This window comes from Lepidothrix coronata, unplaced genomic scaffold (genome assembly GCF_001604755.1).
Source record: "Lepidothrix coronata isolate B3197 unplaced genomic scaffold, Lepidothrix_coronata-1.0 Scaffold92, whole genome shotgun sequence".
NCBI classification, from domain to species: Eukaryota; Metazoa; Chordata; class Aves; order Passeriformes; family Pipridae; genus Lepidothrix; species Lepidothrix coronata.
Window position 1 is genome coordinate 947,595 of NW_016690272.1, and position 12,450 is coordinate 960,044.

The 12,450-nt window shown below is 44.7% G+C and overlaps 1 long non-coding RNA gene across 1 annotated transcript in view; it reads right to left on the minus strand.

Annotated features, from left to right (window-relative positions):
• Positions 1 to 184: 184 nt before the first annotated feature.
• The window catches only part of LOC108500702, a 77,214-nt gene continuing 64,948 nt past the window's right edge, over positions 185 to 12,450 (minus strand). Inside the window, exons 6-9 of the long non-coding RNA XR_001875966.1 lie at positions 5,732 to 5,818; positions 2,769 to 2,847; positions 2,077 to 2,268; positions 185 to 684 (exon numbers count right to left, since the gene is read on the minus strand). This is a non-coding gene — a long non-coding RNA (uncharacterized LOC108500702). The remainder of the gene's footprint in view (positions 685 to 2,076; positions 2,269 to 2,768; positions 2,848 to 5,731; positions 5,819 to 12,450) is intronic.

The following is a 12,450-nucleotide window of genomic DNA, read 5'->3' on the forward strand; positions in this document are numbered from 1 at the left end:
AACCAAAGAAACCAAGACTCCTCAGACTTACTGGGAGCTGGAGCTGCCCAAGCTGGTTCCAGTGCCAGGAGAGGAGGAGCGGGAGGAGCCGAGGGACACGCTGGCACCACCTGGAGCCACCCCACCACCTCCCAACAGACACAAAGGGTCAGAGCTGCCTCAGACACCAAATACCCAGGGCACGTTCTGTCTAGAAGCTTTATTGAGATCGGGGTTCTGGGGGTGGGTTTTTTGCGGTTTTGTTGGTTTTTTACATTTCACAATGCATTCCACAGACTTAGTTCAGTACAGCTCAAACTGCAAGTGTAGAAATGTTCACTTCTCATTTCTTGCATAACAGGACAGGGCTTAAAAGTTTCCAAACAACATTTGCAGCATTAGATACTCGGTCCACAGATTATCAGAGTCTGAGAGCTGGAGAATTATTTGCTCAAGATCAACTACTGTACATTTGTGCAACAAAGTGGACACTCAATCCCACATTTATCTACAGGTCTCTGGGGTTTTTTCCCTTAGAAATGAGGCAAACTCAGAGAACCTTAGAAACACTACAAGGCTTACCTGAAACACGTCTAAAAAATGCATCAAAGAAGGGTTTGAGGGCTCAACTGCACGTTTCCAAGTGCTTCACGAGGAGCATTCCTGTGTCCCAGCTGTCCCAGCCTTGTGGGCCTGTGATACAGACTTAAAAACCAAATTTAAATACATTTATATATTTATAAATTAAATTTTAAACTTCCTCATGTTGCAGCTTTAGGGGGATATCTGCCCCTTGCAATAAGGCAGAGCAGGCTACTCCATTCAATCATCTGTAGCCCTGATTGCCAGGGCTTCAGATCCTGTCAGTCCAGGCAAAAGCAGAGGATGGATTGGACTTGCCTCTAACTGTCCAAAGAATTTAACACACAGATTTGTCACCTGACTGAGGGGATGAGCATTATCTTCACCTGAATGCTACATCCCCCCCCATATTTATGTTTACAGAGATTTCCTAAGCTCTGCTTCTTTAGACTCTCATGCAAAAAAAAGAGAAAAAAGGTGGTTTTTTGTATAAAAGCTACAGATAAAGTGAAAGACTTGTGTGGTACCAGCAAAGTGGTTTAGGTAGTCATGACAACCATGTCAGTGCTTATAAAACTTCCCTTCTTCTTAATCTCTTTTGCAGTTCAGATAACACACATGTGAGCTGTAAAAACCAGGATCTGAGCTCCAGCCATGGAATGAGAAGCAGAATGTCCATAACACTGAACCAGGGGGAGCTGAGACACTGGCAGTTCTCTGGGGTCAGGAATAACAAGTTTTGTCCAGTTCCCAGAGGGGCTCCCCAGTGTGTCCAGGCTTGAGAGAGACCAACAGCCTTGTCCTAGATTCCCCCAGGGAAGGAGGGAGAGGGTTAACCCTGATTTTAAGAGAAGAGGATCAGACACTAAACACACATATTATAAATGCAGTCAAATTCCCATGTGTTTATTATTTCCTTCATCATCTGATGCCACGAGGGCTTTGCTGCTCCAGTCCCACCACAAGGGACTCCTCCTGTAGGATTTGTGGGTTCCCAAGAATCAACATCCACATTTTTCTTTCAATCTCCTCTGCTCATTGCTTTGTCACTTGGTTTCCAATGTGGAAATTTAAAACCCCTCTCAGCTTTAGCATTCAGAGGTGGAAACCGAAGCACAGCAGAAATAAATACCCCTCTGCATCCAGGGAGAAGTGAAGGATTTGCTTCCAGCAAAAAGGGAGCGACTGCTGTCAATGAGACAAACCAGCACCTCTCCAATCAAGTGATAAACTCATGAAAATTGCAAAGCTTTAAAGACCCAAACCTGTCAAGAGTCATGTGGAGCTTCAAAGGGAAAAACAAGGCTGGCATCTGGACTCTTTAATAACTGGATTTACTTCCATGTACCATTATTACTGTTAAGTAGAAGTTACTGACAAAAATATAACTCAGACTTGTCTTTTATAATGAAATAACTCTGGTCAGCAGGTGCATTTTTTCTCCTTTCTCTCAGCTGTGAAGAATAATTGTGCCATGTGTAAGAATGCCCATATTTTATATGATACTGAACTTACAAGGTCTCCATCAGCAGTGCTGGGGAAAGAGCTCCATCTTCTGGGAGACAGCCCTGCGGTGGCCAGGGAGGGACAGTCCCCTCGTGTCCCTTCTCCAGGAACACCCAGCAGATCCCAGGGGCTTCTCAGAGATGTTTCCCAGTGCAGGACAGTTCCTCTCAGAAATCCACCCCTGCTTTGCAGGTGGCAGGGCTGTTAAAACAAAGAAAAGGGGCTGAGTAAATCAGGATTTCCCAGTTGATCCACTGCAATAAAAGCACCTCTAAACCACCAGTGGGCACAGCAAAAACACCCGAGTTACCCAAATCCATGGTCGAGCTGGTATAAAATACAAATATCCCTGGGACAGTCTTTGCCACAAGCAAGTTCCAGAGTTCACATGATGGGAATCAGGGATAAAATACAAAAATATTTACCAAGGTTAACACAGAACAGGAAATACCCGAGACATCTTCTCCAGCAGGTAAAGACTGGAAGCTACCTACAGTTCTACGAAGTGGGAACAAATGTCCCCTGGTTTGGGATATCAGATTTAACAGTGTCTAAGTGGCAGTTTGGGATGGAAGCTTTGCTTTTCTTTTGAACTCCAAAGCATCCATGTGGTGAATTTTCCCGTTCCCATCATCCCAAGTGCATCTGTCCCTGCCCTGGTGATGCCAAGGAAGCCCCTTGGACAGGAATTAGTGACTTACAGCTGTCTCATTCCATCGGATTCTGCTTCAGCCATGGAAAGCTGACAAAGTCCAATAAGCAAAGAGCTGAATCACCTTCCTGTGAACATTAATGCCAATAGCTGAGAACTTTCTGTTAATTATGTACAAACCCATGACTTTATTCTTAGACATTCAGTCCTTTTTGTGCAGATTTGACAGCACTGCCATAACCACCTCCTTCTTTAGGTTCCTGGGACTTGCTCATTAACTACAGAAAGATCTGGAGTTATCTTCAAGGAGAACTGATCCTATTAAATTTCTCCACCTTCTTTTTGTTCTCGTGGAAATAATGAGCCTGAAACGAATCCAATGCAGAGCTGGTCCCCTGGCTGGTCCCAGGGAACTGTGCATTGTGTTCCTGGACTGACCTGGAGGGAGGGAACTCCTACCAGGCAGCAGATGAGGACAAACAATCCTCAGAGGAAGGCATCTGACACCAGCTTTCCCACCTGAGGACCGCAGGTGATATCTCCTCCTTGTATTTTGGTTATGGGAACTTCCAGATGACTATGGGAGCTGCTCCCTCTGTCCAGAGCTGGAGGACAAGGAGGCAAAAAGCCTGGAATACCTGCCAGGCCCCTTGGAAATTGCAGTCCAGGGTTAAGCTCTCTCTGCAAAGGCAGGGAGAGGTCAGACCTGTCTGGCTTACCATCCAAAAATAACTTTTTGCCAAGCTTTAATCAATGAATATCAAAAGACTTGCTGATCCAGACTATAAAACGCAGTTTCAGCTCCTCATCTGCAGTGCAGTCGGTTCTCTGGGACATGAATCCACAGGGAAACCCCCACTCCAGCTCCAGCAGAATGTCCATAACTAGCAGACCCCTCTAACAGGGATTTCATCAGCACTCCATGGCAACGCTGAGGTGGCTTTGCTGTTCCTACAAGTCACAGATTCATAGGAGGAGGCAACAGTTGGCCTTGCCTGTTTATTATCCAGGAGGGCAAAGACAAGGAAACAAAAAGAAGAGAATTCCCAGCACTTTTAGAGCAGCTGCTTTACTGCCCTGAGACTCTGCTGCAGGATTTTCCTGAACCTTTTCCCAACACAAATCATCCCCTGGACAAATCATCCCCTGGATGCTGCATTTAATCCAGTATAATTTAATGAACACTTGGGATGGCGTTTCACAAAGAGTGATCAGACACAGAGCTTTTAAAGTGACAACTCTCCCCATTCCCAGGGATTCAAGGCAGAATTCTCTTCCTCTCTCCAAGGCCAAACATTTCAATGACCTTTCTCTCCCTGCTGGTTCCCGTGTTGTCCTTAGCTGGGGGTGTCCTGGTCGAGCACAGTGTTACCTGCAGCCACACTTCCAACACTGTGTGCCAGGCCTCTCCCCTCCTCCAGAGGGAATTCCCACCTGGAGCTGTTCTCTGCCAAGGGAACCGCTCAGGGGCCTCTCAGAAAGCTTTGCTGCCTGTTTGCTCCGTGGTGTAAATGACTGGAGCACACAAAGCACTCGGAGCCACAGGCTGGGTGCCAGCAGGGAATAAGTGCCCGGCACATCAGGAGGGAATACCTGAGGAGAGCTGAGCCAACGCCCTGCCGAGAAGATCCAGCCATGTTTTCTTCCCCTCAGCTCCTGCATCCATTCATTACTCCACAGATGTTCGAGTCAGGTGGTCAACGATGAAGAATAAAAATTCCAGTATTTACCTTACAGTTGCAAGTGCAGCAAGGCCCGAGCAGCTGATTGCAAAACAAGGAATTAATGCTAAGCCAGAGAGGCAGCTCCGTGATGCTGCTGTGTCAGACACCCACCAAGTGCTGTGGGAAGCACAAGGTGTCCTGGAATTCCTCAGCACAAACCCCACGTGGGCAGGAGGGAGGCAACCCCCCTGGCTCCGAGGTGCCCCTGACATATGGTGCATTTTGCATCGTCTGGGAGTAATTTTATTGCCTTTTTTTGCAGAGCTGTTCTTTTTTCAGCGGGACTTCAGAGGAGTGATAATTAATTTTAAAATAACCACGGGCTCCTTTTCAACTTTTCCACACTACCAGGAGAGGCCCCCACTGGAGCACATCCACAGCCAACTCTAATTAGGCACCGGCTCGTTTTCCCAACCTCCAAACAGGCCTTTCCTCAGAGGATGGAAAATTTAATCAACTCCAAGGTCCCACATAGGTCAGAATTTCTTTTAGATGCTGCCTCTGCATTTCACATCCCACAGGGACAGGATAAAGGTGCTCACACTTCCTTTTTATAGGGACAACAGAAGTGCTGAAAGGGGAAACCGAGGCACGGAGAGGGGACTTGACCTGCCCAAAATGTAGAGACTGAACACACAAAATACAGACTATGAATCTGCTGGCCCAATGTTTGCTTCCTCTGAATCCCCAAGGATCTGAAGGGAGAATTACATGGTTTTCCACTTTTCTGAGGAAACAGTTGACTTCAAACCTCTGGGACACATCAGGAAGGTTTGATCAAAATCAGGAAGCCTGACCAAAACCTCAAGTGCCTGAAATACAAGGCTTTGGAATAGAATTCCAAATGACCCAGTGCTCTGGCTCATGCCCTGACCACTAAAAATCCTGGGAAATTCACACCTATGACACCTTCAAAACCACAACTATTATTGACAGCTTTGCAAAATCCAGATCACAGATTGGGCAGGAATGCAACACACTGGTTAATTCATTCTTTTTAAAGACTCTTGGAAAATCAGCTCCCTCAGTCACTGCCCTCTAGTGCCAAGCATCTATTTTAGACCTTCCACTGCTGGACAAGGGTTTCCCAGTGGGAATTAAATCCAGAGGCAAAAGTTCACTGCATTTTGCAGCCCCAACATCAGGTGTTCACGTGGGAGAGAGACATGGAGCAGGGTCTGCCTCTGGAAGGGAAACCAGGTGGAAAAGGCACCACAGCAGGTCCAGGGAAATCTCAGCAGGGAAGAACAGTGCAGTATGATCCCATCCCCTCGCTTAACATTCCTACCTGCTCGTTGGACCAAACTGGAATTCCAGGCAGGGATGTTTTACAGCAGTAATTTCAAATATGGGTTGTTTCGCTCCCATCTCGATTCTGTGGGAAGTAAACAGATCAAAGGTTATTTTCACCCCCTACCTTCATTCTGGTGTATGTGAAGCAACTGCAGGGCCAAGGGCTGAGCCCCACTGCTCCTATTTAACATTTTAGGGGAGATCAGACTGTTCAAAGGTAACATGGTTTGAGGGTCACTGCCCTCCCCCTGAAACCTTTATCTGTACACACCTTTCTCCAAGGCAGAACAAATAAAATCTCTGTGTCAAACAGCTCAGTGTCAAAAGCCCGGTGAGTCATATCCTATAAAGTACAGAGATTCCCGGGAGCTCTGGGGGACTGGAGCAGGAGCAGCATGCAAACAATAAAGCAGAAAAAACACCCAGGGAAATGCTAATTACAAGGGATCTTTTCTGGGACAGAATGTAGTTGACTTCCATATATGTGTAAATAGTCTACATGAGCATCACTGACAAATCCACCTCAACAAACCCACAGGATGAAATGCAGTTTGTGTTATAAAAAAAGAAAAAAGAAGAAAAAAAAGAATATTGTCCCAATCTGATGTTCTGTGTCGGTGCCACTTACCTTCTAAGAATAAATGGTGCTATGAAAAGTATTTTAAAAAGCTACAACTGGCAATTTAACAGCTAAAACCTGGCATTTTAAAAGCTAAATTGGCAGGATATGAATTTCTCCAGGCAGCCTGAAAGGCCCTTGTCTTGTGAGACTTTTGGTTGACTAACAAAAAGTTTCGGTAGAAGAAGCACAGATTTTGCATGGAAGAAAAGAGAGAAATGAACAGATGTGGATCCCACTGGAAACTGGAAGTTATCACTTGTTCCAGCTTTTCACAACTCCATGAAAACAACCCCCAGGAACTCAGGCGACTTCTGCAACTACAAAGTCAAATGCTAATTCATCTCTAAATAAAGCTGATTAAATACTATTAGGTCGATTTGCAAACCAGCTTCCAAGGTGCATAATGAGCGAGGTGGCTGTGCCACGTGGGTATTTTTAGCCCTCCTGTGTGTCACCTTTCCCACACCACAGCACACAATCCTGACCGTCACCTCAAAGCTCCTCTGCTTTTATCCTGCACTCCTGGGCACTGCAGAAGTGAAGGAACATGGATCCACTGGGCAGCTGAGGCTGGACAGGACCTCAGCAGTAACCTGGTCCTGTCTCCTCCCCAAAATCCCCCCCACCTTTACAGGCAAGGCCTGTGTTTGGGACCGAGACAACCACCCAGAAAAACCCTCTATAAAAAACAAGGTGCAGCAGTTCTCGTTCCGCAAACTCTCAGTGTAAATCCAGGCTGATTTTACTGACTTCAGTGAAATCCTTGTAAAATGTTACAGACACAGGTGAAAAGCCTGAGGATGGATGGGACACCAAAGTGCTGCAGTGCTGGATGGAAGAAAAGTCCAGCAACAGGAGTGGGTTTGTGGGTTTTTTTTTTAAATTCTGATACAGAAAAGTACTTCAAAGAACAAACTCCATAAACACTTCAAGCATTCAAGTGACTATGTCTCATGAAAACCAGTGCAACTAAGGATATAAGACATGTGTTTTAAAGCACAAGAGTAAAGTTTTTTCCTAGAATTGGCCTTAATCCCTGCTATTTTTTTTTCCTATTACAGTTTTCCAGCTGTTGTCATTTTGGCCCCATCCCTTCCAGGGCTCGCCTTACACATTCTTAGGAGCATTTCTTTATACCAGCACATGGACATTCATTGTTCCATAAATTTTCTTAGGTTTAAAAATTGCATTTTTTTGATTCTAAGGAAAGGCAGAAGTCCCTTGAAACCTCCCACATATGCTCCCAAAAGTGAGGGGAAGATGAAAAAAAATCCCCTAGGATGTTTGGTTAGGGATGGGAAGAGTTGAATCCTCCTCTCATGAGCTGAGCCTAAAGCTCTGCCCACAGTGACATTACACAGATGGCCAAGTCACCAATTACAGTCCAATTAATCTTCACTTATCTCAGCAGGAATGAAATGATTCCAGGTGTGCTTTACACAGGATTTCAGTAGCTCAGTACTGATCTCACAACAGAAAAACTCCTAAATGCAGGTTATTCACCCAGTGTGGGAGACAGAGACACCCGAAACTGAGGAGGCTGCAGGGGGTGAAGATACACCCTTTGCCTGCAGACATCTCTAACTGAGGGATGGAGCCTTTACATCTTTACTGGGAATTATAATTCCCCACAGACACGGCAGTTTGATTTCCCCAACAGCATTCTGTCCTCTCAGCCCAGTTGTGCAATCTCCTCTCCCTAAAAGCAGTTTGTGCTCGTGGAACTTTCCTCCAGTTCTTCACGGTCTTGACAGTAAAGTTTGTGACTAATAATTAAAGGCTAATGTTTGCCCTCTTCCCAAACTACTGAATTACAGCCATTCTCTGTTTCCATTCCTTTGAAGTCCATTAAAGAACAAAAAAAAAAGACTTAAAATCAGCAATATTCCCTATGTTCCACATGCTTTGGGATAAACAAGAGATAAGACAAGAAAAGTGCATTTATCTAATTTTAAAAAAATATACATATACTTGCCGAGCAGTTGTGACTACTACAGCTGTTCTAAGCCCAAATGCTACAGAGAGTCTCCAAGAACCAAACTAATTATTTCCTCCAGTTTAAGTGCATTTAAGGTCTGGCAGTTCCAAGGAATTAAGTCAAAGTAGGTCAGCTGAGCTATTGAGAAAGACACCAAACCACAGAGCTTCATGGAATGGCAGAGTGACCCTGCTCTCCTGCCACCTGAACACTCAGTGTCCCTCTGCATCCCCAGGTACTTACAAACCCCTCACCTTTGTGAAAGGGTCACAGCCAGTACTGTTTGAGAGCTTGGATTGTGGGTTATCCCACAGAATTCCAACACTTCACCTGGTAGTGACTTGTTCTCCTGACATATCCCTGTGGTTTCCACGTCCTCCAGTTTATCCCGAACCATCTGCTGGTCACACACTCCAACTAAACCAAATCTACTGTCCCAGTTCTCTTTGGAATCCACAGCTCTGCCCTTTTGTAGCTGCTGTGCTCAGCTCTTGAGCATTTCCTTGGCGTGCAAACCCCCAGCCTGAATTCAGAGCCTTTGATGTAAGGAAATGGCACAGCAGAGGCAGAGCAAAGAAGAAAGGTGTTGTCTTAAAACAGGGGCCAAACCCTGCTATCACATCTGCTGCCACCTCTGTGCCATGAGGAGGTTCTTCACCCAAACCACTGCATTGACCTGCAAACCTTTACTGGTTGCGTTTAACAGAGCAGCTCTTTAAAACCACGCATGAGGGTCTTAATACTCAATGTTTTTGAACTCAATGTTCACGCAGCATGAACTGAAAGCACCCAAAACATCAGCAACTGTCACAGCTCCTCGGCCAGATCTGTGGGTTTCTCCTGGAATTCATTCCCTTGCACTCAATCCTGATGTCCTCATTTCCATGCTGTCAGCAAACTGAACCTCAGGCCCTTCCAGGAATATTTACATCTTACATCCTGTTACATTCATTTCAAGTGATTCCAAACAGCACTTTGCAAAATGACACTTTATGGCATCACCTAAAACCACTCTGAAAACAAATTAGAGCCCCAAAGTTTCCCAGCAAGTGTTTGTCTAAAGGCCATCCCTCACCAACATTCACCTCTTAAACCTGCACTCGAGCTCTGGCTCAGTTCAGGGAGAGCTTCAGGAAATAAAACAAGAATCCAAACAAACCCAAACTGCTGAACATTCCTTAAGCAAGAACATCTCGCTGTTTCCTGAAGTGTCCCTGATATATTTTCCCCCAAAGTCTCCTTTATCACTCGTTGCTGCTTCATTTCCTGCTCTTGCTGCCCTGAAAGGTCTTTTCTTGGTGTAATTCAACAGTAAAAGACTAAACCCAAGCAGGTAAATCAAAGGCACGTGACATTCATTACAGTAATCTTTCCCTCATATCCTCCCATGTAACAAAAACCTTGGCAAAGTCTGGGGAAAAAAAAAATCCACTCTGCAGTTAATTTCCTTTTTTTTTTTTTTTGTTAATACTTGTGATATGTTTCAGTTAGAAAAAAACCCCTTTAAATGCCAAAGTATCCTGATGGGGAATTTGGATTTTGGGCTTGAGACGAGCACGTGGGGATGGCAGAATGGTGTCAGAGCGTGATGCCAGGCTGGGATGAACCGGATACAGCAACTTAGAGATGCAGACTGTCACATTTCCAAAGGCTCCTTTGATCAAAGAGTTTTTCCAGCACAGCTTTTAATCCCTTCAAACCTGAATAAAGGTGAGAGCTGGTACCTCAGAAAGCAGCTTGTTACATCCTGGCACCCAGCCTGTCCTTTGGTGTTTTCAAGAGGCAGGATAATGTATCCTAAAAAGGGTTTAATTTCTGAAAAACAGATTAAAAAGAGCCCTTTCCCCTGCTATTTTTCAGACTCAGAAGGCCTGGTACCAAGTCTGGTGTAGCACAGAATTACTCCTGCTCTGAATGACCTTTGCCAGGGCTGTAAATTTGCTGCTTTTTCAGAAATCAAGCAGTTTTTAGGGCACATGGAAAAATTAGACAGGTCTTCAATGCCAAACTCATGACAACCACCTCCTTCCTGATGCCCAGTCTTTGTGTCATCCCATGTAATGTCAGCTGGGTTAAACCCATTCATCTGGAATTTCTCATGCATGTCTCTGCTTTGACTGAAGACATTTAAATCAGATTTGATATTTAGGCAAATTAATTGTTAAACAGCACTTGAAACATGTTGAGTTTTACAATTTTAATGCTGCTAAAAAAGCTCATTGCAGCAGCAGCTGGTGTCAGCCTCTCTAAATGTACTTTACGGGAGAGAGATGGATTTATATAATTGACATTAAGCACCTTTGGACAGTTGGATCAGTTGCTAAGAAAACCCGTAGTGGACTCAAGCAATGCTTATTAACTAATGTTAATCATATTAACTAATTGTGAGGGGGTGGAATGGGGGGTCAACATCCACTCCCAGGCAGAGCTCAGGTGCTCCACTTCTTGCAACTCCCCAAATTAAAGTTCCCGCAAATACAAAGTGAATGTCCATGGAAATAATTGTGTGAACACAGAGCAGGATTTTTAGCAGGTTGTTTAGAAATGGAAAATATGTGGCTGAACAACATGGCTTAGAGACCCTATTAAATGGGGTTTCCAGATCTCTCTCCTGCAGTGGTACAGTTTGGAACTTGGTCCCTCTGCAAGGGTATAATTAAATATTCCTTCTCCTTTGTGTTAATCTGACCTGTTGGAAAAGAGTTATTTCCTAAAGCACAGAGCTGCCCCCTCTGCAGATCCTGCCTGTAAAGAGCTCTGAGAGCACCCAACCACAACTGCTTTAATTACTATTTTATATTATTACATTATGTTACTCCCCAGGCCCCACTGTAAGATGCACCAACCTTGTCATTCATCGAGTGATGCTGCACGAGCACAAACCTTACAGCAGAGCTGACTGCTCTGGTGGATCTCAAGAGGGAAAGGCCATGAGGAATTCAGAGGGATGTCTGGAAAAGCAAGGGAATTTTGGCCCTGGAGACAGAGCTGTCAGCAAGGTCACACCCATGGAAGTGGCTCTGGGTGCCAGTGCCAGCAGGAAGGTGCTGCTGTGAATGGAAGGGGTGGTTGGGTCTGTATGAGCTCCATGGCCTCGACTGACTGTCAGGAGCGTTTGCCTGGTATCTGTGCAACAGGAAAAGAATCCAAAGAAACTTCCCCTGGCTCCAGAAATGGGGCTGTCTGAGCATCCAGCCTGGACTGTATCCAATTCAGCAGCCAAAGGTTTGGGAAGTTCAGGCAGTGCTGACCTGTGTAGTTCCATGTTCAGGCAGAAGGGAGAGAAAATGGTCTGGGGGTGAAAATTTCAGGTGAAGTTCAGTCAGTTTATTTAATCTTAAACTACCCAAACTCGAAGATCCATAAAATCCCCTCCTAAAACTTATTCTAATATTTGCATTGCTGTGTGGGGAGTAATTACCAGAGCACATTTATCTGAGGTTAATTGGTCATCTAGACCATACCCTGCTGCATGTTAATTATCCTGCCTGCCTGGAATATGGTAAAAAATTAAATCATGAGAAAGGATTCACTTCTCCATGTTAATGCAACATGTCCTGCTCTATTCCAGGGTATCAGGGGTCCCATTTATGTGCCTGAACAGGATGGAAGTGGATGCACAACGAATTGGCTGCATTAATGAAGCTGAATTAGGCTTTAAGCCTTACTTAGCACAAGGATATTAATCCGTCATTACAGCAAAATGTTTTACATAGACTTCTCAGACCTCCTGAAAACAGACTTTTCACGTGTCAGGAAACATCTCTGGCCATAAAAAAATGAATCAAAACCAATGTGGCTCAAAAATTGCTCAGAAATAAGTATTTTCCAATGCTCCTATTTTTGGTATTTCTTGTTTAAAAAGCTGCAGCTTAGACTTAACACAGAACAGGTTAATAAACAGTCATTGATGCAATGAGGACTTCCCCATCCAGAGAAAGAACTTCTTACCCAGAAAGTCCCATTGCCATTACCACCCTGAATTTTCATTGAGAACCTGGTCTAAAGTCATCCAAAATTAATAACAACTTATGATAATGACAGGTCTTAAATTATCCTGAGCTTTGTGATCCAAGGGCAGGTCATTTGTAACCAGATAAATATTAACTCGGTG